A 26,412-nucleotide genomic window follows, 5' to 3' on the forward strand; every position below is an offset into this window, starting at 1 on the left:
TTGTCTTGTAGCTGGAAATCACTTCCACACAATTGGCCACACAATTTGCCCACAGGAAGCAATTTGGAGTTTCAGGCCTCAGAATTGTCTTCCCCTCCCAGAGGGAAGACCAGTGTCTGGTTTCAAAGGAGCTGGAGGTGAGCATAGTTAAGGCTGACGTTGAGAAGGCCATTCCTCAGCTACTGCTCCCCATCACTGTTGCCAGGTCAGGTCAGGAAAAGCTAAATAATTTGTTTAACCTGATCCCCTTTCCCTACCTTGAGGGAAAACTCCTATAAGCTCACTGTAAACACAATTATGCCATGTGGGGCTTTCATTAATCTAGTACAAACCACAACCTGACATACACTGGGCAGGATTTGCTTAATTTTTTTTCTTAGCTCATTTTCAACACCAGCTTATCCTCACACTTCCTACCCATAGGTGGTTATTTGTACAGTGTGAGTTTGGGGGAAAAGAGAAGTTACCAGAGCCAATCTTTGCCATTGCAAAAGTGTTTTCCAGGACACAGAGATGGTCTCGGATTCTCAGGACTGGGTTTCAGGGGACTCAGAGTTCATCATAAAGTGCTGAAAACTCATTTTGTAAGTAGGGGACTGAGTCCCACAGGTCACCTAGTTAGTGACTGGTGTTCATTCATTTAGCAAATATCTATTTTGTGCAGATACTGAACTAGATGCAGGGATGCCTTCACGAATAAGACAGATGTGATATCTACCTTGAGAACCCAGAGTCTAATGGCCTTGACCTCGTGTTCTTTTTATCAGATAGCCCTGTAGGCTCAGACATTAACTAGGGACAGCCACAGCTTTGGGCTGGGGAAAACCTGTGTTCATCAAACACTTTTGACCTTAACCCACAATAACAAAGACACTGACATTTCATCACAGTGCATGAAGAATATATATGTATATGGATATAGGATATATATAGGATATATATAACTAAAGTATTAATGTATATACAAAAATTCTAGAAACAATATTTACATTTATTATCATGCACTCTGGTGTTTTCTATTTTGTTTTTTAAAAATGCTGACTATGATCATCTGCTTTAGAAGGTGAAGGTTTGTGGCAGAGCATTCCCTGAAGCTTAAGGGTGTGGTGACGTTGGTGGAACTGTGATTTAATGAAGGTTTTCAGGGATTTGAAGGATTACGGTGTAGAGGATGAGCAACCAGCTGCCCTTGCTTGCTTGAGGCGCTGGGGACCAACCTGGAGGAAGTGGACTTAAATGGTAATGGCTGCGATTTAGAGTAGTAGACAGAGAGGCTAGCAGCAAAAGCTGCCAGGGGACACTGGCAAAGCTCTTAGCTGCGAAAATGCCATCTGTTGAAAATGGAAGTGGGGGAGGATGACACACCGCCAGAGACCCTACAGCATGAGGGCGTGGGGACTTGTGGGGAGAAAAGATCAGGCTTATCGGGAGACTTGGCTGCAAGTGGGGGCGGAAAACATGCCACTGAGAATCATAGCACAGATACAAAGGTTCAGGGATTCATGTATCTAGCCTCTGGTGGGATCCCTCTCCTCCCAAAATCTATAATCCAACCCTTCATGCAACCCATCTTACTTAGTAAATTAAAGAGAGACAGGAATACAGCACTATTGAAAACAGCATGTTGGTTCCTTTGCTCTAGAAAGGAACTGGAGATGTTTTTGAGAGGAAAAGACTAAGAAGACCCAATGAGTATCTCCAAATATTCAAAAAGTGGTCACGTGGAAGAATAAGTAGGTTTGTTCTATGTTTCTTTGGATGACAGAACTAGAACCAATGGGTAGTAGAAATAGAAAGGTAGACCTAAGTTCAAATAAAGAAAGAACTTTCTAATGATTAAATACTGCCCAAGCCTGTAAGGGAGATCTAAATTATCAGAATTGTTTAAGAAATGGCTGGATTACTTTGCTTACTCACAAAGCTTTACTGAGTTCCTCTTGTATGCAGTGTACTGTGCCAGCCCAAGGAATATGCCACTCTTGAGGATCTTGTAGAAAAAAAATTCTGCACTGTTTGAGGAATAGGGTTTTATAACTTCTTATATTTCTTCTAATTCTAAGATGTTGTTCAAGGTTGCCAGGGTGCCCTTAACTTAGGAAGAAGACCACATGTGAGAGGGCACCCTTGGGTAGTATAGTGTTTCCATGGTTACTCAGTGCAAAGACTACCACTGATAGAAATGATCAATATCTTAGGCTTAGGAAATTTTGCATGACCAACAGCCTATCTTGCTGTGTTTATCCGAAGGGTTCCCTATTATTCACAGGATGAAGTCCAAGCTGCTTAGCCTACCCAATTGATTTACCCAGTTATTGCAACATCATAGAGTAAGTTGCCAAGTAGTGATTCTCCATGCTAGCCTGCCCGAATTGCTCAATCTCCTCTGATATGGGTGCCTATATTCAGTCTTCCAACTTTCTGGAAGTCTCTCTTTTCCTCTCCACAGTGCCATTCGTGCCTACCATTCAAAGCCTTTCTCGTGAAGCCCTTCCTAACATGCCCAGTTCATTCTCTGTCTTCTTGTCTATTGTATTAAATACATTCCTTCTGTATTGTCTAATGGCATCTCTTGGGTAGATCATCAACTTTGGGCACCTGTATAATTTACCTCACCAACTGGATTGCGATCTTCTTTTGGGCAGAGGCCACACATGCTACTTTACTCTGTCTTCTTTTGCCATAGGGCAAAGCATATCTTCAATACATATGAAGTTGGCTGCAAGTGAACGAGACCTTTCCCCATCTGGTCTTATTGCAACACAGTCACAGCTCAGGCCTATTATTTATATGAATGGAGAACATCTTATAGGTAACAATGCTGAAAATATTTGAAAATGTGTGTGGCAGGCTTATATTTCACATGGGGTTTGAACAATAAGGGTTTTAATTTTTATTTCATTTATTTACAAACATTTCTATAGCATTTACCCTGTGCCAGGCGCTGACCCTCTGGGTCCATGAGCCTTTCCAGGAGCAGGCCCTATTGGTGTGTCACGGCATGGTGTATGATGCACTAATTTTAGTTTTGTGTGCCTGGTGAGGATGTGGAATTTTAGAAGGATTGAAGGATCTTCTGGGGGAAGCCTTATGTTTTCTTTTGGGATTGTAGCTGTCTAGAATGAGCCACATCACTCTTACTTCTCTCGCAAGACTTGCAATGTTTCTCCACAGTCCTTTCTTTTGAAACTCTCTTAGCTCCATTCTTTTCACATAGGACTCTGCTTTTTTCCTTCTTGAAACATTTCAGGATGGTGGCCTAAGGTCTCCATTCTCTAGGAATTTTTCATCTGATGGTGGAGTAAAAGGTGGGCCTTGAGAAAATTCTCAGAAGAAATATTTCATCTTGGAGAGCTGTCTCATTGATAAATATGAACATGGAAATGTGGTATGATGTGAGAAAACTGTTTTCTTCCAGAATGAGGGGAGCCTAAGGGGTGCTTATTATTAAACTCTTGCCTTATCCAACCCTCTTCACCTTTCCCACCCCATATTACACACACACACACACACACACACACACACACAGACACACACACACACACACACACACACACACTCTTCTCCAGCCTTCCAAACATCTTGTGGAGCTGTTACATTAAGTTAGAGTAAGATAGAAAATCTACCTTCTCAAAATTAGAAATCAAAACTTCATTCTGAAAACAGTATTTTCCTTGATCAGTAGATTTAAGTAAATAGAATTCTGCGATTTTGTGTATTATGACCTTAGTCAGTAACCTTTGCATTTTACACATGAGGAAACTGAGGCCCAGACAGGCTAAATCGTTCACCTGAGGTCACACAGTTCATTGATGATAGAACTAGGCTGAGACTTTCTATCTCCTGTGTCTCGGTTGGTTGCTCCTCAAAGGAAATGATGACAAATCCCGATAGCTCATGGATAACCCTTTTCTTCCTCAGGCTCAGCACCAACAGTCATGCTCTGAAGAAAATTGTTGGTTGACCGCTGTTTTATTTGGATGCACTAACCCTGAGATTTGTTTTGAAATTGATTGGCCCTGTTTCCTAGTATCACAAATAGGCAAAGGTTGAATTTATTCTGTTGTTATTCAAATTGCATGCTTTTCTAAAAGGCTTATTAGATGGAACTCTTGGGAAGCTAAATAGGTTGGATTTTTCAAAGAGGTTTTTTAAAAAAGAAAGAACGTTCTCCAGATGACAAAAATGTAATGATTATTAGAGATTGATCTTATGTATCCAAAGGGAACACTGAAAGCACCAAGAGGGCTTGTAGAGAGACTATATTTACCAGCTCTTCCAATGAATCTATGCAATTAGATTTGTTTCAGCAAACATTAATTACCGCTGAATAGATACAAGGCATTGTGTTAGCAGGATAATTAGATGGGTATGAAGGAATACAAGACCTAATCCTTACCCCCAGATACTAGCAGACTAATATGGAAATGCAAAGACCCTTAAGCAATGTTGTCCAGATTCTTATTTTTGGTTGAAGAAGACGACTTCCCCTGCCTAAGAAACTGACTATTCTTTGGGCAAAGATATATGAAGAGATGCATTTTCTTTAAATAAAGCTCTCATATTTATCTGTATTTTTCTAACCTTTCTTGAATATATTTATAACATCTGCTGGATTCTTTTGACAGAATAACAACTTCCATATATTTCCCATGGATAAATGTGATGTATCCTGTGATGTATCACACAATACCTGTGATGTATCCTTTAAATATATATTGCTTTATTGAATAAATAGAGCATGCTTTTTGTTAGTCTAGCCCCAAAACTACTTTTTCTAAACTCCTATGAGTGTGAGGAAGGAAGGGAGCCATGGGAAAACCCATGACCACCTTGCTTTCTCCTTTGTAATTTCATAGATATTAGTAATATCCCTTCTAAATGTTCCCAACTAAAGAAACTTCCATCACTTTAATTATTTCAGTTTCCTTTTTTTAATATGCTTCAGTCTGCCTCCATTTCTCCCTCCCTCAATCCATTGTCCTTGTTTCTTCTGCTCTGTTTTCTCTCTTTGTTTTCTGGGTTGCCTTGCTCAGCTCATTACGTCTTTTGGGGGTCGAGGTCAGGGGGCGTGGGAATGAGAACAATGCAAATTACTCCGGTTGTGTTGCACAATGCCTTTATTCAGGAATCACATAAATTGTCTATATTTTCAAAAAAGCAATCATGCTGATGATGTGCATAGAATTTTATTGGCCTTTTTGGCCCTAGCTACACTTTGGGATGATGTCTTCAGGGAATACCCTATAGAGTGTCCTGAATTCCTTTCTTGTAACTAGTTGATTGTGGGGATGCCAGTTGGTTATGAATCTGCTAGATGCCAAGTGTTTCTTTTTATTATTGTTGTTAGGCTTCCAGAAATGCTTACATGTTTTGGCTTATTTTCTTTCCATTTCCTGCACCTGTTGGTTGTCTGATTAGGTGTACAAATTGTCCCAATTTCTTCTTATGTGAATGGATTCTTTCCAAACCCCTCTAATAAGAATCCTGAATTTCAAGCTTACATTCTTCTTGTTGGAATCCCAGCCTGTTGGAGTGGAAAGCACCCCAGTGTCTAGTTTAGCAGTATTGATTATTTTTCTTTATAGCCGGAGAAGCCTTTTTACAAACCAAATTTTAAATCTTAAATGGAATCTCATTGCAGTAGCATTAGGTTATAAATTCGAACAGATTTCATCATACATACGTGTGTGTGTGTGTGTGTGTGTGTGTGTGTGTGTATGAGAGAGAGAGAGAGAGAGAAACTTGGCTCAATGACGGCATACCCCAGAGTAAGTGTGAGATGGGAGCTGCTCTTCCTCACTTGGTTTTGGTTCTTTTGTACTTCCCACAGTAAACATTTGGGTGATTTAGGGTTTTTTAAGAGTAATTTTGACTCCATGCCATCTTCCTTTATGCGTCAATTCTAGGACTTTACAAATATGGCTACTTGATGGAATTAGGGATGAAGACTCACATCCTATCCTCATTCCCCAACTCTTTCCTCTCCTCCCTAATACCGGTTCCAAGGAGCATGGTTTGTAAGTCAGTGAACCAGACTAATTCCATTTTATGTGCAAGGAAACCTGGACTTAGATATAGGCATTGATTTGCTTAAGATTGCACTGCTGATTGGTAAGCATTAGAAATGGAATTTCTACTCTCAAGACCCATAGGCCATTGCTCTGGAAAGAGCATATTGGCTTCCCCTTCCTTCTTTTGGTTTAAAATCTCTTCTAGCACCTTGTAAATATTTATTTTCCATGTCTCATGCCACTTTAGTTCAAGCTGAGGGTAGGTTTTCTGTGGATCTGCTGCCAAGGATCTCTTCTTAAACTCTACTAACTTTCTATTGTCCAAAACTTCACTCTCCAATCCTACTTTTCCAACATCTCTTGCATGGAAGCTCAGATTGTTCTTTGTCAACCAGTTGTTTGGGCCCTGTTCACAATATGAGCAATGATTCTAGAACCTAGAGGGCTTTCTAGTGTCCTGACATTCATTAATGATCACAAAAACCCACTCGATTTGGGGAGATATTTACAATGGACCTAGCACTGTGTTAGTCACATTACAAAAATTGTATTAGTTAACTCTTACAACAAAGTCTGAGGTGAATACTGTTTTCCATTTTTCAGATGAGGAAATGAGGCTCAGAGAGACTGCCCACCGAGCAGCAGAGCTGGAATCTGAGCCTCGGCCCGTCTGACTCTAAAGTTATACTTTAGGCCTCGAGGCTCTCCTGACTCTCAGTCATTTGGAGCCAGGACTTCCTTATGCCATCAATACCCACATTTATTGTATAAGTAACTGTAATAATTAGGGGAAGGTGTGGGGTGGGCCGCTGCTTTTTGTAGCAGCCTAAAATGATTTTAATCTCATTTTATAAAGCAAAGACTATGGGTGAACTTGTTCATCAGATTCTGAAATACAGGGCAAGCAGGCAGTTTAGAAGCTTGAGGTAAGTTTAGGGAAAATAAGGAAATAATACTTCTCCTAGCACGTAATAAAGTTATGGAACTCATTACCCTGAGAGGCTGTACAGACAGGAAATGTAAATGGATTAAAAAGGAGTTTGGACAAATTTATGAATGATAGAGTCATAAAAGACTTCTAACAGAAGCTGGAATATACAAGGTATGACTATGAAGCAATGAAAATTTTTTTAAAACAAACACTAGAACTTGTATATCCAAATAAATATATACTTTTCCTGCAAAGTATTTGCCCTGGGAGAATACTGGCTTATTTTAATATTACTTACTTGTTCAAAACATTTTTGAAACCCATGGAAATTTAGAGGTTTAAGTTCACCCCTCCCCTTTTGCAGATGAGGAAACTGAAACCTAAAGTAATTAAATAACATGCTCACAGTTCTGGGTTTAGAATCCTGGTTGGCTGATTTCTGGCTTATTGCTCTTTTCACAGCCGTAAGCTGTCTCCTGCAATCAATTTCTTCAGAGTCCATGACTAATTCTTTAGGATACCCTAATCGTGGTAAGTCTTTATCCTTTGCAAATGGGTTTTTGGAACAGCCAAAACTGATTTAGATTTAAGATTGATGGTTAAGATGTGTGTTCAAGCTGTACATTAATATTATTTGTTCAAAACCTGAGGAGTTTTTTTTTTTTTTTTTTATTTTAATAGAGAGGCAGTAAAGCCATGTTTCTTTCGTTCCCTATAAACTGACTTTCTGCTAGCCACCTTCAGCCAGCCTGAGGAATGTATAGCACACCTTTTAGATCACTCTTCATAAGCCACAGCTTTGAGCTGAGTTGCTTGTGGCGCCTCCTTCTCCATTACAGTTAATGAAAGCACAGCCAAGGGAACTCACTCTGTCAAGGGCAAAAGGAAGAGAGTGGAGAAGCAGCCCCCCTGGGGCAAGAGGAGAGTCTTTGGAGCTCTCAGAATGCCTGGAAGGAATGTTTCAGGTAGCCCAGAGCCCTATTTCAAGCACATCAAAGATATTTTGAATAATGAAAAAGGAAAGAAGAGACTAGACAAAGCGGGGTTAAAATCTGGACAGAGACCTCTGTTGTCAATGAAAAGACAAAAAAGAAAATTCAGAGCTCAGATGGAACAAAAGGAGAGTTGGCTACAATTCCCTAGAGGCAGCAAATGTGTGTACCGGGGAGGGATCTCATTAAGATCCAACCAAAGACAGAGGTCACTGGGAGCTCATTGGTTTGTGTTCATTTATGCCCTGCCAGTTGAATTCACTTTGATCACTTTAATCACTAAAGGATATCCAACTGAATATCCTTTTCACTTCAATTTCTAAGGAAAATAAGGAGGGAGGGGAGTGATGGAAGGAGGGGTCAGGCATGGAGAAATCCCACAATCCATGAAGCGTATTAGATGACTTTTGCTTAGGCTTGGACACTTTGCTTCCCCAAATGGATTTACAGCCCTGAACCAAAGCTAACAGAGAAAAGAAAAACATGTCACTGAAAGTAACATGTTGACATGTGTTGATGTCTCAGCCAAAATTTATAGCATAACCCAGAAAAAACACTTGAGATGCAGGGCCATGCATCCTGGCTGATGGCATGTTTCTGGAGACTGCTGGTAGGCGATATCCCAGACAGGTCAAGGCCAGTAAGGAAAGCGCCCAACAGTGGCTCTAGGTAGAATCAGTGAGGCTCAGAATTTAACCTCTGTTTTGTGACACTTGAAGCAGACATAACAGAAAGTCTGGATTGGGTAGAAATGGAAAAGAACAGTTTTTAGATTTGATGAAGACTTTGGAGGAGAATGAGGAAGAGGAGAAGGGATAAATATCTATCTATGTTTATACACACACAAACACACACGTACTGAAAACACTTATGTAAGTATCTACTATATATATGTGTATATATATGTATATGTGTGTATATATATAAATGTGTATATATATATATATATATATATTTGGGGAGTGGAACATGTCCATCTCTGCAGTGTGGTGAAGGTAGGGATATGGCTGTGCAGTCCTTGTGTGTAGGTGTGTATGCATTCACAAGGACCACTGTGCACAGGCGTACCTACAGACACACACATGCACACACCACACACTTTATCTCACAAAGCAGAATTATTATATATATCCTTTTTGGCTAAGAAAGGGGAAGGGGGATTGAGCCTTAGCTATGGGTGCGAAGTTGCTAATAGTAGGAAACTGCTTATTCTGAAAACTTCTACAATTCCAGTTAATCCTATCTTGGCTCCAACCCAACTCCACAGAGCCTTGTAGGTTTTGCAGAGACGGAGAGGTAAAAAGGGAGCCCAGGATGCTATTTTGAAAAAGCCCTCATTTCCTGGGGCCTGCTTTGGGTTCCTGGAATGACAGGAGGACATCCCCCTCAGCCTTGTGGAGGGGCTGCTGGGCAGGTTCTGTCCCCTTTGGGCAGCACAATTTTGGAGGGGCTCGACGTACTCTGCTGTGTGGTGAAGGTCTAGATAGGGTTATTGAATCCTTGTTGTCTTTACTTAAGAATGGGTAGGTTTCTGGCTTAAAAATTGTTTCTTTGTTTTTGAGACCGGATCTCACTATATGGCCCAGGCTGGAGAGCAGTAGTGCAATCACGGTCACTGCAGCCTTGACCTCCTGGGCTCAAGAGAACCATCCCACCTCAATTTCCTGAGTAGCTGGGACTACAGGCACAGGCCACCACACTCAGCTAATTTTTGTAGAGACAGGGTTTCATTATGTTGCCCAGTCTGGCCTCCAACCCCTGAGCTCAAGTGATCCGCCTGCCTGGGCCTCCCAAATTGCTGGGATTACAAGCGTGAGCCACCATACCCAGCCAAAAATAATTTTTTGGGTGCCTGTCTCTGTCCTGCTGATCACCAGACTGGACAAGCATTTGTTACTTCACCTTGGCAGATGTGTGTCTGGGTCCAAGGTGGCCAAGGCCCACAGGGCTATGTCACAGTCAGGCCACAGTGGATCTGGAAATGCTAAGTCCGGAGAGGAGACATCAGCCAGCTCATTGCCACCCGTCTCCATCTAAACCCCTGGTTCTGGCAACTTGTTTCTCAGCGTGGAATGCAATAAGCCTCTTTAATAGGTGACAAGTATTATTTCTTCTAAGAAAACTCATTTGTTTTCAAATTAAGCTATGTGTTTCAAATTGAAAAAAAAATCTTAACAGACCCTAAGAAATAAGGGACAGTCAATGCTTGTCAGACTTGAAGGGGGCAGAGAACACAGCAGAATCATTTGATCCATGGGTAACCTCAGGGATAGGACAAGGAGCTGCCTACTGGTTCTTTTCAGCCTCCTGTGTGTTCCTCAAATGGAACCTTGGAAGCTTGTTGTCCCTTAACAGACTAAAACAAAATCCTTGCCACTCCCCCGCCCTACCATTTCTAAAAAGTTGAATGCAGAGAGTCAACTCTGGCTCATGTGGCTCTCTTCTTGAGTTTAGATGGAAGGAACTCTTGGTTTGTGCATTCAGGTTTCAAATGAAAACCTCACCGATGAAGAGTAATGGAAAAAAATAGACCTTTGTCAGGAATCTCAGAGTCTGACAAGCCTCAGAGAAGATTGTGCAGCCCGAGGGTACCTTCAAAGTCCAGTGCAGGCCCTTCTCTAGGACTCTTCTCAATGGATCTTCTCATTACCTCAATCTCAAGAGCTTGTCTCTTTCCCTAAACAACTGACCGTGCCCATATTATTTAAGTACCTTAAAAGGAAATGGAGAGTAGGAACTGGTCCCATGGATCCATTTACCTGATCCTTGTGTAATGCTGAAAAAGGCAACATCTGGCCCATTTTAAATCTATGTGGATTTGAGAAAAATGGCACCTGTCAGAAAAGAAAGCTTTTTCTTGAAGCATTTGTTCTGACTTCATATTTTTGTTTCATGAGAACTATTTTTTTTTCCGTCTGTTCTTCAGACCAATCCCACACAGTAAGCTACTGGGCTATTAACAGGAAAATTAAGGCATGAGGTATGAAGGAACTTGTCCCGGCAGATTCATGATCCCGGACACTCAAAGGTCAAGCCCTGGCCTGGGAGTGGCATAGGAAGATGAGTAAGCAGATGACCTCTAGGCTGTGCAGCTCAACCCCAAGTCCCATATGAAACGTGAGGCAGTGCTGTGTGGTGGAAAGACAGGCACACAAGCCAGCCAGCCAGCATGGCTCTAGCTGTGTGAATGTGACCCAGTTATTTAATTTCTCTAGAGCTCAGTTCCTTCATCTTTAAAATGGGAAAAATAGTGGTAATGTGACAATTTGACTTGGCATTTTGGTAGAGATTTTTGGCATTCACAGTAAATTTTATGATACTCAAAGAAAACCATTAAAATGTCAGCTTTGATATATAGATTTAGGTCTGTGATGCTCATATGTATTTGAAAGAGCAGAGAGGAATAACTGGGCTATTAGCATTAATTATCACATGAAGCAGAACTTGTGAGAGGAATTATTAACTTATTCTTCATTTACCATTTTATTATTTAATTTGTTAGAAGAATCATTGATTACTTTTGTTTTTAAGGAGATCTAATAAATAAATAAAATCTATTTATTAAATAAATAAAATCTATTAAATAAATAAAATAATAAATAAATAAAATAAAAATTAAAATCCATTTAAAAAATATCAGTTCTAAAATTTCCCCAATAACTTCTGAGGAAAACACCTTAACACATTCCTGACTCCTACCCCATCTCTAAGCCTCATATTAGGGATGGAGAGGGTTTGGGATGGAATAAAGCTCAAGATGGGGTGGGGGTGTCAGAGTTGAGGTAAAGTTCAGGGATGGCCTGAGGGCTACAGATCAAATGGAACATTTAATTATATGACTTTTGAGCTTTATTTAATCAAGAGGGCATACTTTAAAATGCCGTGTTTTGAATGATAAATCCCATAGGTTTGGGGGAGGTTTAAATGAGATACTGTCTGTGAAGAGCACAGCACACGGTGATGATGGAATTACTATTAGCACTCCTTGCCTGCTTCCTTCCTCCTTCTTTCTCCTATCCTCCCTCCTTCCCTCTGGCTACTGAAAGAGCGAAAGGCACTCCTACTCTTAACCCCATGCTATGCTGCCTCATAAACTTGCCATCTCAAACACAGAGCCCTGTCATGATACAGAAGGGCTGGCACTAATTTTTCTGGTGCCTTCAGGGCACACAACCATGGTCCTCAATCATTTAAAAGATGGTTCTTGTTGAGCCTCTCCCCCATCACCTCAAGGACACTCTTCTCAAGGATCTTTTAGAACTCTGGGTTCTGCCTCATGCTAGGTCATTAACTAATCATTCACTTCCCCAGCTAGATAGAAGGAGAGTGCAAGACGCAGGCCAGGATTCCAGAAGCTCTGCATGGAGCTAAGCTGGGCTCACAGACAAGTGAGCAAACAGTAGGGGCTTAAGGGCTGCACTGTACAGGAGGGGCCAGGAAAACCCCAAGGAAGCCAAGTTGGCCGAGAAGGCCATGTTGGCCTTGCTTGTCTGCACTGCCCCCTTGGGCTCTGAACAGTACTGCTCTAGGTCTGACTGGGAAGCTTGGAATAGGGTTTTGGGAGAAGTTCACATGCTGTGATTGTTTTAATAATTTAATTTTTTAGTTACCCAGAACTGTAGGGATTTTCTTTCTCCCCACAGCCTACTTTCTTTCGAGACTGCATTCCTTTTGAGAAAGAGATTTCTGAGAAATACATACAAAGCAGACTTTTGTGTGTGTGTGTGAAAAAACTTATCAAAGTTACCCTGCATGAGGCGGTCCACATGACTGGGAGGGAACTTTTCTGTGTTTGGAGATGTGCCTTTCTGAGATATCCCAGGAACCTAGAACCTCAGTAATGAAGGATCTCACATTTCCCCCTGCAGGATGGAGCTGGGGCAGGCTGGCCCCAGAGATTGGATTCTGAGTCGCAGAAGAGGGAGATGCGTACTTTCCACTCTCCATGCTGACATAGACCGTTATATAGATATATTTTTTCATATCACGTAATTTCAATTACCTTCCTACACTAAAAAATGTAGACTTCTCCAACATCATTCTTGAGGCCTGCAGTGGATTCTATGAGATGAAGGTGCATTTTCACACATGTTCAAACTTCATAGGCTATCTTTCCCAGTGGCTTGTGATGGAGTCCTCATCAGTGTAGCGAGCTGGGGAAACATTACCAAGGAGGAAGCAATGACTGACTGGCCTGATGTGAGGTGCTGCCCCAGAGGTCCATCTTGGCCTGAACCCCCTGTGATGAGCTGGGTCGCAGGCCCCTGATGTTTGCAGCCATGGTACATATGTGACATTTCTGCCAACACACATAATTATACTATCCCTTAATTAGAAACCCTGTCTTTATACCAGGGAAAGCTTCAGCTGCTTGTCAACAAAAACATATTTGTCCCACGGCCTTAAAAACACATACACATAAATTGCCAATTATTCCCCATTCATAGACTTTGGCAAGACACCGGAGAGCTGTTTGCTTTCCCTTAGGCCAAATTAAGACTTACCTTTCATGGCAACTTATTTGCCTGAGTAATTTTCCACCTCATTTAATTAGGCTAATTGATTCAGCAGCCCTGTCAAGGGACAACGCAGTGCTGGGTGCTTGGGGCAAATTATCCTGACCTGCTTTGAGCAAAGGCCTGATTAGTCTTCCTGTTTTCAAACTCAGATCAGCCTTTTTTTTTTAACCTTGTGTGTCTCACTTCGTGCCACATGGGTAAGTACATGTGGAGAGCCACTAATTTATTAAGCACTTTGAAAAGGGCTGGGTGCTGAGCCCAAGCTGGTGATTCCATCCAAGGAACAATGAACTCACTGAAGCCTGAGAGTGAATAGAAATAACTGGATCTGGGGGAATCGTGAATTCAACAGCTTCCAATGCAACTAAGAATTGTCATTCTCTCCAGCTGTTAGTTCGGATGTTCCAGGAGGCATTCCACAGGCCATGTTCTAATGCATCCAGTTCAGAAATTTTATGGTTTTTAGGAAAAATAAATAAAAATCAGTGTAGCAAGCTGGGGAAACAGCTCCGAGAAGGAAGCAAAGGCTGACTGGGCTAGGTAGATCTTAGATCTTGCTAAAGTGCAAAATGGATTTCTATTCTCTTTTTCCATGTTCTCCTTCTTGCCCCTTTTCTGATACATGTGTGTTTCACTGGAAGTCAATTGTAGCACAAAGCAAACAATTAGAAGCCAATGCTCATTGAGGCCACACTATGGGAAGGGACTGTTCTCGACTCTTTACGTGTATCAATTCATTTAATCTTCATCACAATCCCCGTATACAGATGAGAAAAACTGAGGCATGAGAGACTGAAGAACGGGCCCAAAGTCACACGGCTGGAGAGCATGGAGTCAGGACTCAAACTCTCTGTTCTTTACCGCTACTCTAAAACATGCTTCTTGTATAGAAAAGCAGTAACACGCTTATAAGATATGAGAGGGGGTACATTTTGAGGAAGGGCCATGTGTTCTATTTTTGCATTAATATATAAACTTCCTCATGTTAAATTAGTGAGGAAAATGAGATTGTGTCAATGTTGGTCTAAAACGGGAGTTGGCAAATTTTTTTGTAAAAGGCTGGATGGCAGATATTTTAGGCTTGGTGGACCAACATATGTTCTCTGTTGCAACTACTCAACTCTGCCTTGTGGCACAAAAGCAGCTACAGACAGTATGTACACAAGCAAGTGTGGCTGTGTTCCAATAAATCTTTATTTACAAAAACAGGCTGCTGGCCAGATGTGGCCCACAGGGCATACTTTGCCAACCTGTGGTCTAAAAAATGATATTTGTATGGGCTTAAACCATCATGAAAACATTCTGAAATCTTAAAAACAAAACAAAACCTATAATCCATTTATGGTCCTTGTAACCTAAATGCATTCATCTTTCCATGCCCAGATGAACTGATTTCTTGAGGCTTTCTCTCTCTCTCTGTTTTCTTACAGGTGACAACTTAGTGCATCGCATAAACCTGAATTTGCTATTTTCCCAACCTGAAAGCAAGGGTGGCCAGGCCACCCAGGGCAATGGTGAATGGTGGGTGAGAGGCAGAGCCCCTCTCCAATAAACAACCTGGACTGTTTATTGGGTTTTTGACCAACAGGACCTCAGGGAAATTCCGAGAGCCTGAGGTTGGCAGAGACACATAGAGGGGTGTGCCCTGTTGTCACTGACCAATGGCAGATGTGCCCTTACTCTGAATGCCATCAAGAACACCTCTGTAATAATTTTCCTGTCTTCATTAAGTATGAGTTTGCAAGGAGACTCTTGCAAGCCAAGTTAAATACTCTGAGGCTTTATGTCTGAGATTCAGGTGGCTGCCACCCTGAGAGGGGAAATGCCTGGCATTAGAGCTTCTCCCACAGAACAAGGTGGGGGTGTGGATTTCCTTCCAGAGAAATCACCATAACTCAGCCAATATTGTAATTAAAATAATATAGTCATATAAAGAAAAAAGATAAAGCAACTTGAACACTCATAAATACAAGGCTCAACAATGAGATACGCTATGTGTTTACATATTATACTACAGTATGACAATTTAAAGAAATAAAAAGTATAGTTTTAAAATGTGAAGAGAGATGGGGAGACGGTGATACTTTTAATCTTTATATATCTTTTCTATTTCTCTAGCTATATGAATCATATTTTTATAGAAAATCATCAAATATGAACCTATTTACAACACAGTAATGATGATTAAACAATGGTCTCACCCTCTGCTGCAGGCTGAATGTGATTTGCTGTGGCACCAGTGTACCTTGTGTACTTATCTAGCTATGCTTCCTTCTTTGGAAGTTCCTTTGTGTAGGGCATACATCCATTCTGGTTTATTCAGGAAAGTCCCAGATTATGCCTGTTGGCCTTGGGGAAGAGTGTCCCTTTCACTCTCTAAAATGCATAAGTTTCATTGATATTATGATACAGTCACCCCAGCCATAATCTTTGATGAATAAACAGACCTAGGAAGACATGTTCTTCCCTGGTGATCTGCTTTTATGTCCATGTCGGGTTGATTCCCTCATGAACCTCTGTCCAAAGCAGAGCCAGTTGGAGTCCCTCTCTTGACAATTTGGACTGAGTCACTAAGGTCAAGCCAAGCGGATTTGAACAATGGAGTTGAGGTCAGGTGGAGCGGTGGCCAGATCTATTATGACAACAACCTAAAGGCACATTTGCAAGTCATTATGATGGGGGCAAAGGAGTCAAAGGCTTTGGAAGGGAGACAACAGGGAGAAGGAGGTCCTGTTTGCTTGTCATTAATGGGTCAGACATCACCACTGGGCTGCTGAGAAGAGTGGCTTCTATTATTCCCCATCCCTTCTTCCCATAGCTATCAAAGGGCAACCAGGAGTGGAATAAAACTGCCTATATAAGGGAGTGTTATGTGGCCCCCACACCATTCTCCCTTCCCCTTCCCAGAGGGCTTCTGCTCTCTTTGAAGTCAAAGGATGGAGCACCACTCATACACTTTTATGCAGACTCTTGAAAGTAAATCCAACTGCAGAAGGAGTTGTGCTTTTTATTTCCTGATGGTGGCATCCAGTCACCAGGCTTGAGAGCCCATATCTGGGCTACCAAAGCAGCAGAAAGAGATGGCATGGTGTGCTACCAGGCAGCAACAAAGACTGTCCCTCTAGGGATCCTGGTTCCTGAGAGGATGGAAAACAGATCCTGTACACGTCATGGGCCCCAGATTTGGGGTTAGGAAGGTAAGGATTGGGACTTGGTTCAACAGTCTTGCCAAAGACCAAAGGAGTTCGGGGCATCAGAGCAAGTGGATGAACCCATTGGCTGGAGAACAAGTGAAAGATGTGGCCTAGTCTCCAGGAGACCACCTATGCCTAGAAGAGTTTTTTGTCAGCATGGCTGTTGGAGCTACCACTTGATGAGGTTGATTTCATAGATAATGAATGAAGTCAGCAGTTACTACCAACCAAGGTGATGTCTGAAAGCTCACTGTGACATTCACATACTAGATACACACCTTCTCTTCCTCTGCTCTCCATTCCAACACAAGAGGAGAGAACAGGAGGAAGGAAGCACGTGAGAGAGACTGTGTTTCACTGTACACCCCTGGCCAATCCAGTCAAGCTCCATGCACAGTCTTCCCTGAGGCTGAGAAGGTGGAAGGAGAAGCACTACCCCTTGAATATGGAATTGGAGATTTAATATTGACAGCACTGACTCTTAGAGAACTGAAATGAAACAGGAAAGGCATGTTGTCCTCTTGGGTGTTGCTAAGAGTGCCCCCACCAAGGGAAAAGGGTAGTTCAACGGAGCCCGGTTGGTAACAGACACTAGATAAAAGAATCCATTTTATGTTTATTATCTAATGAATCAAGATTCCTCATTAAATCAGTTTGTGGAGAGAATGTTAGAGGCTTCCTCAAACTCAGCAACTGTCTTTCCTGAAAATCCTAGCTCCCAGTACACTGAGCTGCCACAACAAAGCTTCAGTTTCCCTGCCACCTGACACCATGGTGACTGCTCCCCGCTTCCAGTGGAAATGTGTCACAGAAGCACATCTGAGTAAAATCAGATGTACAACTTTAATATACAACAGTTGCCACCCCCGATACATGTGGCATGGTTCAGTTACCAAAAGTCTGTTAGACTCTGAGCCCAAAACATAATTCCAAGATTTTTACAATGTTTTAAATTAAGCTGGTCCACTAAACTATGGCATCGGAGTCCAGCCATCAAATATTGCAACAAATGGCTCCATATAACTCTTATCTAACAGCAAAGGAACATTGGAAGATTGTGTGATTGAGATACTCAGGCATTTGTACCTGTGCAGGAGGTGCACAGCCCTGGGCAGGAACAGGTGAGAGCCTTCACCTAGAACTTACTTAGAAGGTATCTCATGTTCCCAGAAGAGACTGAAGATGGGAAGGTAGCTGCCTGATTATGACTTAACAGGCCTTTTAAGACTCCCTGACACCAGCTTTCCTGACATTTCTTTAATAGAAATAAATCCCTTTTTACTTGAGTCTGGACTAATGCATACTAATAGTTGCACTCAGATAAAGGAGAATTATTGTCATTGTAATTCTGAGGACAGGATATTGGTGCAACCTTAGAGGTGGTTTTAGACTATTCCTTTCTTCTGCTCTAGTGAACAATTTGGCACTTATTCGTTTAGGACATGCATTCTCAACAGGGGCAATATTGCTCCGAAGGGGCTAAGATTGACTGGGGAGGGAATTAGATGTCACACTGGTTTGTGGCTCTTCAAACTCAACTTTACCCAACAATATCTACAGTATATCTATGATACTCAAATTTCATGGGGAAGACAGGGAGACACTTAGGAAATATGTGTCTAAAAAGGCTCTTTAGAGTGAGACATAATGGAAAAAGTCTAAGAAACACTAATTAGAGGAAAAACATAGAAAACAGAGCTCTTTCAGTTTAAAATGCTGAACAGTGTTTTTCCACTTTCTTAGACATGTATGAATTCCTTTCTTGCTGACTAATGTGAGAGAATTAGATTTACAGATGGCCTCTGCTTCTGAATGGAGATTTGCCTCTGTTTTCTGGCTTCTCTAGAGGTCCTAGATTCAGAGAAGGATCTTTTGCGCACCAGATATTGCCTGTTTTTTCCAGGCTGCTTAAGTGTTATGTAGAATTTGGGCTAGAAGGAGCTACCTCCAAGTTTCATCTCCCACAGACACATTATCCTAACCTGTTAGCAATATTCAAGGTCTATGGGTATTTTTATGACTTAGCACTGGATAAATGTGGCAAAGTCTGGGATTTGTTGAAGAGAATTTATTCCACACAAATAAAAATGCAGAATGAGTTCTCAGAGTGTAGCAAGGCAAAGTAAGCAAACATGAGAGTTTCCATGCATGAGTACTACATTCCAATAATAGCTGCATACATTCTTCCTTCCTGCTTTGCATGGTTGTAAGCATAGTTAGTCAGAATTAACCAACCACATGGTTCTGTAGTAGGAATTGTTGGCCAACTGAAGGCTGGTGCCTCACTGGGCACTGCAGGCAGCAAGCTTGGCATGGAGGGCACATCTCACTTCTCCCCTGAGCCTGATGCATCCATGGCACTTCCTTGCTTGGAACACTGGCTGCCCCATGACACATGCCAGCTCCATGGCCTAGCAGTCCTTGCCTGAATTAGTGTCCACCACAGCTGGCGTTGGCAACCTCTCCAGCCCATGAGGAAGTGTGGTGAGGTCAGAGAAAGGATGGTGCAAAGATACCACAACCAGTTTACATGAATAATCCTTGATTTTTGTACCTTCTAGGGATGCAATGCTGTTTCAATATTTGAAAATTAATCAGTGTAATTAATTATATAAACAGGTTAAAGGAAAAAATATCATAGGATCATATCAATTATCCAGAAAAAACATTTGACATAATTCAGCACCCATTCATGAAAAACTCTTAGAAAAATAGGGATAAAGGCAACTTCCCTAACTTAATAAAGATGATCTGCAAAAACCTACCTCTGCCATTATACTTAAAGGTAGTAGACTGAATACTTTCCTCCTACAATTGGGAATCAGGCAAGGATGGCTACTCTTACCTCTCTTATTCAATATGATGCCGACGGATCTAGCCAGTGTAATAAGGCAGAAAAACAAAATTAAGGGCTTGCAGATTAGAAAAGAAGTAATAAAACTGTTCCTATTTGTAGATGATATGATTGTTTACGTAGAAAATCCTAAGGAATCCATAAGCAAAACCTCCTAGAACTAATAAATGATTTCAGCAAGATTACAAAATGTAAGATAAGCATATAAAACTCGGTTGTATTTCTATATACTTGCAAACAGCACGTGGACAGCAAAATGCAATACTATTTATAAGTGCTCAAACTAGATAAAATGCTTACATGGAAACCTAACAAAACATGTTCAGGACTTGTATGTTGAAAAGTATAAAATGGTAATGAAAGAAATTAAAGACAATCTAAATGAATGGAGAAACATACTGTGTTCATGAATAGTACAATAGCAGAGTAAAGATGTCAGTCCTCCCCAAATTGATATACAGGTTTAGCTCAATCCCTTACCACATCCAAGTAAGATATTCATTGTAAATATAAACAAAATTATTCTAAAATATATATGGAAAGGCAAAAAACCCCACTAGAATACTAAGACAATTTTGAAAAATGAGAATAAGTGGTGAAGGGCCGGGCACGGTGGTCACGCCTGTAATCCCAGCACTTTGGGAGGCTGAGGCGGGTGGATCACGAGGCCAGGAGTTTGAGACCAGCTGGCCAACATACAGTGAAACCCCATCTCTACTTAAAAACATTAAAAATTAGCTGGGCGTGGTGGCGGGTGCCTGTAATCTTAACTACTCAGGAGGCTGAGGCAGGAGAATCACGTGAACCCTGGAGGTGGAGGTTGAAGTGAGCCAAGATTGCGCCACTGCACTCCAGCCTGGGCGAGAGAATGAGACTCTGTCTTAAAAAAATAAAAAAGAATAAGTGTTGAAGAATCAACTACCTGATTTAAAGATTTATTTTATAGTTACAGTAATCCAGACTGTGTGGTATTGATGGCATGATAAACACATACATCAGCAGAATATAATAAGAGAACCCAGAAATAGATTCACACAAATATGCCTAACAGATTTTTGATGAAAGTGCAAAAGCAATTTCCTGGAGGAAGGATAGCCTCTTCAATAAATGGTGCTGGAGCAATTGGGCACCCACAACAGCTCCCCCATAAAAAAGAACCTTGATCTAAGTCTCATATCTCACACAAAAACTAACTCAAAATGGCTAGTGGCCTTAAATATAAGACATAAAATTATAAAACTTTTATAAAACACAGAAGCAAATCTTCAGGATCTAGGGCTAGGCAAAGAATGATTCTTATGCTCTTCTCTTTTGCATATTTGTCTTTTTTTTTTGTATTTTTTTGTAGAGACAGGGTGTCACTATGTTACCTAGGCTGGTTTCAAACTCCTGGGCTCAAGTGAGTGCTGGGATTACAGGCGTGAGCCACTGAGCCTGTTTTTCTAATTAAGTCCTTTTTTTTTTTTTTTTTTTTTCTGTAGCAGTTCTTAGGAATTTCACTATATGTTGAGGAAATTATCTTTTTATGATATGAGTTACAATTATGTTTTTTCCATTTCATCAGTAATTATTTGACTTTTTGTGCGGCTATTTTCTCTGATATAGAAATTTAAAATTTTCCTTAAATCTTTTTATGGCTTCTGAATTTTGTGTCATACTTATAATAGTTTTTTTCCTCTAAAATTATTTTTAAAATCTCCCCACCTTTCTTTTAATATTTTTATGATTTTGCTTTTCATCAGGGACCCAGGCTCTCTCCATCCTTTTCTATTAGCTTCCTTACAATAGGCTTCGGTGCTTTTATTCGCAAGACAGCGTGTGCCTCTAGACATCAAGTCCACATTCTAAAACAGAGGTGGGAAAAGGGCAAAGGCATGAAACAGGATGGTAAGTTTGTTTTTTTGAAAAAGGCATCTGGAAACTTTCAATTCAAACTCAACTTCCGCTTACACTTACTGGCCACAACTGGGTTATCTGGCCACTCTTAGCTTCAAGAGAGTCTGGTGATGTAAATAATTCTAGCTGGGTACATTGGTTACCCACTGCCCTGCCCCAAGAAACCGGGTTTCTGTTAGGAAAAGAAGGTAATAGTTATATTGGGCAAATAACTAGCAGTGTCTTCCTCCAGCTTCCTTGCATGATACACAGGTGCATTTTCTGGGTCCCTTGCTTCTCTCCAAATGTGTATATTTGCATTACTTAACTGATTTCTAGCATCTACTGTTAGCAACAAGTAGTCTGATGTTAGTCTGATTCAAGTTCCCTTATAAAAACTTTTTCTCTTAGAAACTTTTAAAGTTTTCTTTTTATTTTTTAAAATACTGTAATATTTCCTATCCCCAGGGTGGAACCTTTTACGGCATTTTGTTGAGATCTTATGAACCCCTTCCAATCTGCAGATTCTTATTGCTCCCCAAGCTAGGGAAAGTTTATTCCTCCTTTCTTTGATTGTTTTCTCCCCTCCCTTGTCTCTGTTCTCATCTTCTAAAACTTTTATTGGACATATACTGGATCGGGTAGATTTCTCCTGTTTGTCTCCTAACTTTCTTATTACATTTTCCATTTCATTGTCTTATTGCTCTACATTATGAGCGGTTTGCTTCATTGTAGATTCCAGACCATCACCCTCATCTTTAGGCACTTTTGTTTTATTGTTGATACGGCTGTTTTATTTTGAAAATTGCTGTTTTTAAAGTTTCCAACTATTCTTTCTTGTTCTTTGAATGATTCTCTTTTTTTGTATAGCCTGTTCTAGGTTTCTGAATGCATTATCTTCTTAAAACTCTCTGTGAATACTAATTATACTTTTAAAAAATACCATTTCTATTCTCTGAATTACCACTGACGTCTTTATTCATCCAATCCTTTTATGGAATCAGCTTTTCTTCAACATGAGATGATCTTTGGTCATAAGGTTTCCTTGTTTTTTTTGTACGACAAGGCTGTTCACCCAACAAACCTCTCCCATAAATAGGGGAGCAGGCTGTGGGCTCTGATTAAGTGGGCAGGGCACGGGCCTCTCCATGGGTAAAAGGGCATGGAGCAGCCGGGAGAACCCTAGAGGGACAAAAGAAGGAGGGCTGTAGTCTGGGAGTATTGCCCTTCAGTGTATTTTACTCCTGGGTGGAGCTGCCTTTTTGGTTCCCTAAGACTCTAATCAGGGTGATGGCTACAGTTACCAAAAGATTTGTTTCAATCCTCAGGCTCAATCCTACACCTGGATCCTTCCCAGGCAGAAAACATATTTTCTTCAGAGACCAAATGTCAGGCTTTTTCTGGGGACAAAAGTTGTCAGCAGATGTAAGGGGCTGTTAGGAAGGAGAGAGGCCTCACTGCCTCCGCTGTTTAGAAAGCAGCTTAAAGATAATAAATAGCCTGACAATCGCGAAAAGATTCTCAACAGAATGTGAGGGCCAAGTAAAATGACTGATGCTCATAATTGGAACCATCATGAGTCACTGTTTACAGTCTGTACCATGTTGAGAATTTTCTGTTTAAGAAGGTAGAGTAGTGTGTATTTTCTTTTAGAAAGTTTTGTGATCCCAATTAAAGAAATGTAACTTTAAATGAATGAGCTTTATTTACTTGGGAAATGTACAAAAATAATGTCAGATAAATGAAGCATTAATCTGACTGCAGATGTGTGTGTGTGTGTGTGTGTGTGTGTGTGTGTGTACATGAAAGAATTATAGTAAGGTCTTAACTTGGCTTAATGTAACTTGATCAACAGTCAGGTCCATACTTCAGTTATCTGTTAGGTGTACAACTCTGAGCTAAGTGCTGTGAACAATTCTTTTAAGAAATGGAGAGATGAACAGAGGGCCCTGGCCATATGCTTTTCATAATCCGACTGCATATTCAGGATTCAGAGTTTTCTGTATCTTTTTACGAACTTAGCTTAAGATCCTTTTTTCTCCTATGATGTTCTAGATAGTCACACAACTTTTGAGAAATAAACTATGGAATCATCACTATCCCAACATATGATTTGAATTACATATGCCCGTAATCAATGAGATGCTCAATATTTGTTTCTTCTTTAATACTCTTAGCCAAATAAAATGGTATATCATGTAAACGGATACATAGCATAAATCACTGTATTTCCTCATTGTGGGTGGGCTTTTATGTGCACGCATATGTAATGTATGTATGTATATATAATATTTACACAGTATATTTTTAACAGAGAAGAGGCTCAACATAGTGCCCTATGTGACTCATATGACCGTAAGGGATACAAGCATTTATCGAAATTCATGAGTTTATTGATAAATTTGTGATTCAAGCTTTTGTGCCGTTTCAAGAACTGATATTTTCTCTAATACCTTTATCACCAATTTTAGCTTTATTTAATTTTCCCAATCCATATTTATTAATATTATTAAAAAACAAAAATTTTACCTTTTTATAAAACACGTATTTTTTATTATACTTTAGGTTTTAGGGTACATGTGCACAATGTGCAGGTTTGTTACATATGTATCCATGTGCCATGTTGTTTTGCTGCACCCATTAACTCGTCATTTACATTAGGTATATCTCCTAATGCTGTCCCTCCCCCCTCCTCCCACCCCACAACAGTCCCCGGTGTGTGATGTTCCCCTTCCTGTGTCCATGAGTTCTCATTGTTCAATTCCCACCTATGAGTGAGAACATGTGGTGTTTGGTTTTTTGTCCTTGCAATAGTTTACTGAGAATGATGTTTTCCAGTTTCATCCATGTCCCTACAAAGGACATGAACTCATCATTTTTTATGGCTGCATAGTATTCCATGGTGTATATGTACCAACCCAAATGTCCAACAACGATAGACTGGATTAAGAAAACATGTATTTTTTTTAAATTTGTAACTATTGGCTTCTAAAGCAACCAAAATCTCATTAACTTCTTTTTGTCACCAGCTTCCAAGGATGAAGTGTAGAGACCTTTTGTGACTCTTACACTGTATAAGGTGTCAACAGGGACAGATGATGCGCTCCAATTAGAATTGTCCAAATTCTGTGAGAGGTTATTTGTTATACAGGTGCAGGGGACATGCAGAGGAGCCACAAGGGAGGGGGCAGGAACAAGGGCTGGAAGCAACAGAGTCATTGCCACTGCCAGACTGACAGGGGAGAGAGGGGCAAGGAGAAGACATTGCCAGAACCAGAAGGAAGAGAGTTCTGAGAAGAAGAGTGAGGGACAGAGCAGCTCAGGGCAGACTCACAGGGAGGGAAGTGGGGGAACAAATTTCCAGGATACCTAGCTAGAATAAATACCCAGAATTCATCCTTCTTTTTTTCTCCTAACCCCATCAGGGCTCTTCACTAACCAAGTGGGCAGTAGAAGATCCAGGAGACTACTGGTGGGGTATACACTCACATCAGCCTCAGGGCAGAGATCAGGTGGAGAGGGACATGGAGGGACAAACCAGATGACCAGTGCATCCACACTCCCCTCAACCAGATGACCAGTGCATTCACATTCTCCCCAACCAGATGACCAGTGAATCCACAGTACCACAAGCCAGGTGACCAGTGCATCCACACTCCCCTCAACCAGATGACCAGTGCATTCACAGTCTCCCCAACCAGATGACCAGTGAATCCACAGTACCACAAACCAGATGACCAGCGCATCCACGGTTCCCCAACCAGATGACCACTTCATCCACAGTCCCATCAACTACATGGCTGGTGCATCCAAAGCCCCCCAGCCAGATGACCAGTGCATCCACAGTCTCCCCAGCCAGATGACCAGTGCATCCACAGTCCCCTCAGCCAGATGACCAGTGCATCCACAGTCTCCCAAGCCAGATGACCAGTGCATCCACCGTCCCCCAAGCCAGATGACCAGTGCATCCACAGTCCCCCAAGCCAGATGACCAGTGCATCCACAGTCCCCCAAGCCAGATGACCAGTGCATCCACAGTCCCCCAAGCCAGATGACCAGTAGCCAGATGACCAGTGCATCCACAGTCCCCCAAGCCAGATGACCAGTACATCCACAGTCCCCCAAGCCAGATGACCAGTACATCCACAGTCCCCTCAACCAGATGACCAGTGCATCCCCAGTCTCCCCAACCATACCACCAGTGCATCCACAGTCTCCCCTACTAGATGACCAGTTCATCCATAGTCCCCACAACTAGATGACCAGTGCACCCACAGTCCCCCCAGCCAAATACCCAGTACATCTACAGTCTGTGTTTGTGTGTTCACATACATGTACATGAGGGTATGTGTATCTGTGGCAAGGGGGCAAGCACATCATGTATGGAAGTGTCAGAGGAGATGTCTCAAAGACAGAGCCTTAATTTGGCATAAAATTCAAAGGATATACATTGTGCACATGTACCCTAGAACTTAAAGTATAATAAAAAAATCAAAGGAGATAAACAATGACATTTTATTTGGTCCATAAGAAGGATATCTCAACGACTGTAAATAACTAAAGGATAAGGTGTATGTGCTGCCGAAGTGAGCTCTTAAGGATAAAGAACACAATGTAGCAATCATTGAAAGTTCAAGGCAGACAGGATCTTACAAATCTTAAAATTCTTCCATTCTTCTAGGTGATGATGAGGCCCACGTGGCAAAGTGACTTCTTAGAGGCCACCCTAGATTAAGATCCAGTCCTCATGGCTCCCCAGCCTTCCCTCTTTCTATCACCCTCACCTGCCATTCTCTAAATTCTGCTGACTTCTCAGTGCATGGAATTCTATGAAATTTGGAGAGTTGGCCGTTTGACATACACAATCCACACACTTCTGCTCTCCTGGGCAGCCTCTGGTTTCATTCCCTGCCAACCTTGAATCAGGCATAACTCTTTGTTATACACCCTGTCCCCCAGGCTAATCCACTCCATGGAGCATCACTGAGGAATGTAGGTTTTACTGGAAATCAAGAGGGGAGACTAATAAAAATCCT

At 41.3% G+C, this 26,412-nt stretch overlaps 1 long non-coding RNA gene across 1 annotated transcript in view; it reads left to right on the forward strand.

The window, feature by feature from the left end:
- The first annotated feature begins 7,413 nt into the window (after window positions 1–7,413).
- LOC131382136 (uncharacterized) overlaps window positions 7,414–26,412 on the forward strand; it is a 29,365-nt gene continuing 10,366 nt past the window's right edge. The window contains exon 1 of the long non-coding RNA XR_009211339.1: window positions 7,414–7,473. This is a non-coding gene — a long non-coding RNA (uncharacterized LOC131382136). The remainder of the gene's footprint in view (window positions 7,474–26,412) is intronic.

This window comes from Hylobates moloch, unplaced genomic scaffold (assembly GCF_009828535.3).
Source record: "Hylobates moloch isolate HMO894 unplaced genomic scaffold, HMol_V3 SCAFFOLD_20, whole genome shotgun sequence".
NCBI classification, from domain to species: domain Eukaryota; kingdom Metazoa; phylum Chordata; class Mammalia; order Primates; family Hylobatidae; genus Hylobates; species Hylobates moloch.